General features: G+C 37.7%; 1 non-coding gene across 1 annotated transcript; it reads right to left on the bottom strand.

The window, feature by feature from the left end:
- Nucleotides 1-1,852: 1,852 nt before the first annotated feature.
- Nucleotides 1,853-1,958, bottom strand: LOC132608520 (small nucleolar RNA R71). The gene has a single exon (XR_009570433.1). It is a non-coding gene; the product is annotated as a small nucleolar RNA R71 (small nucleolar RNA).
- Between the last annotated feature and the right edge of the window lie 393 nt (nucleotides 1,959-2,351).

Raw genomic sequence — 2,351 nt, 5'->3', positions numbered from 1 at the left:
CAAGTCGATCTGATTTTACGTGTTTCATAGAGTTTTTCAGGTAAAGGAACAAATTTGGCACAATCACAGTTGAAGTGCAGAACCAGGTCGTAAATTGAGGTTTACGGCTCGTATTCTACAATACGGGCCGTATTTCGTGGTCGTATTAAAGGATTTCAAAAACAGAAAGTCAAGCTGAGAAGATGGTGATTTACGAGCTGAGTTTACGGACCGTATTTCAGTTTACGGTCCATATTCCATCACGTATTTAGTCATTCAAGCGTCTGGCAGAAAGTCTGAGATTAGCAAAGTGAAAGACGACCAAGCAGTTTATGGACCGTAAACCACTTTACGATCCGTATTTTGGAAGGGTAGTTGACACAGCTGAGAAGACGACGTGGGCGTAAACCATTTTAACGGTCCGTAAAGTGATTTACGGACCGTATTTCATCACGACGGGACTGAAGTGCAAAATCTGTAACTTATGTAATTTCGAAACGTATAAATAGTCATTGTAGGGTTTTAATATTCAGCATTCATTATATTTTTGTCTCTTGACTTAGAACAAAAACTTCTCTCTAGTTTTTCAAGATTCAAACATCAATTCAAGTATTACCAATTCCTTTTTTATTCCAAAGTAAGCATTTATGAATTCTTCAATTTCTTATTTCTTGTTCTTTGTCATGAGTAGCTAAATTCCCTTACTAGGGTTGTGAACCCAATGATGGGTGTTTTGTGATTGGGTGTTGTGATTGATATACACATAATGGATTATTAGGGTTTGATTATTCTTCATTCTTCATTCATAATTAATGGTTGCAAACATTGATTAAAGCCATAAACCTTAATTTATTTGGGAAAGTAATTAGGGTTGGTAAGAATAATTAACAAGGACTCAAAGCTTTAACCTTTGTTTAATAAATTCACTTAGGAATAAGATGAATTTACTTGGCATGATTAATAGTTCTTCATGGCAACTTTCTTATATTTGGGAAAATCATAGAAAGACATAATCTTTATTTATTGGAAAATAGTAGAGATTCACATAGAGATTAAGTGCATTCATAAAATGATCCATTAGAAGTATATCAAGATCAATACCCATGATCATGCACCCTATCTAACGGGGACACAACCTTAGTTTCTTTTACCATAAATTTCCACCAAAACAATAGTTTAGAAATTAGTCATAGACAAAACCCAACTTTTACCAACATTATCGTATTAAGATATTAGACCTAGAACTTAGCATTTACGACTTTAGTAACCTTTTCACACCATATTCCCTGTGGGATTCGACCCCAACCTTGTTGGGTTACTATATTTGACAACGTCCGCGTTATACTAATAATAGGTGTAATTTAAGCGTATCAAATTTTGGCGCCATTGCCGGGGAATACGGTTTTGAAATTACTAAATAGTGTTTGCTTTGATTAAAGTCTTTTGCTTATTCCATCACACCTTGTTTGCTACTTTGTGTAAACCATGTGATCATGAATCTAAATCAGCAAAACAATCGTGCTGGTAATCAGCAGAATCGTTTGAACAATCAAGCGAACGAATCTGATGATGAGAATATTTTTGCTGAACTTGCTCAAGAGGAAGACTATGCATCTGCTGTTGTTCAACCTCGAGTTGGAGCTGCTACTGTGAAAATTGACTCATCTCTGTACCAGCTGCTGAAACTTGAGGGATACTTTCGGAACTCTACCGAGAATGACCCTCAACGTCATTTGCAGAATTTTGTGGATGTGTGTGCTAATCACATCCGGAATAATGTTCCACAAGATGCTATTCGGTTGAGGTTATTCAAATATTCCTTAGCTGGAGAGGGTAGAACATGGTTCGAGAAACTGCCCTAGCAAGAAGGCTGATATTCGCGACAAGATATATGAGTTTAAGCAGCGACCGAGGGAACAACTATATGAAGCCTGGGAGAGGTTCAAAGAGTATTTGCAGAAGAGCCCGAATCATGGTTTTCCGGAAAATATCTTGATGGAGAAGTTCTACCGAGGGTTGGATCCAGTGACACAGTCAGTAGCTAACAATGCAGCTGATGGGTGTTTTATGAACAAGACATTCCGACGAGTGACCACGATACTTAACAAGCTGACAACTCATAATCAGGCTTGGCACTCGAACAATGCTGATGTGGTCCCGTATGGTAGTGCTTTGCTCCAGAATATAGTGAAGGAGAATTAGGACACCCAACAGACATTGGCAGAGCTTGCAACAAATATTTCCTTGCTAACAAAGAAGTTTGATGAATCTCAAATAAAAAAGGTAAATGTTTGTGAGGATGATGCAATTCTGCCAAAAGGGATATACCATGCTCAAGATGGTCCGTTCCTTGATGGGCCACCAATGCAAGT

The sequence above is a fragment of the Lycium barbarum genome, chromosome 8 (genome assembly GCF_019175385.1).
Source record: "Lycium barbarum isolate Lr01 chromosome 8, ASM1917538v2, whole genome shotgun sequence".
Classification (NCBI taxonomy): domain Eukaryota; kingdom Viridiplantae; phylum Streptophyta; class Magnoliopsida; order Solanales; family Solanaceae; genus Lycium; species Lycium barbarum.
This window is presented reverse-complemented; position numbering and strand designations above follow the sequence as displayed.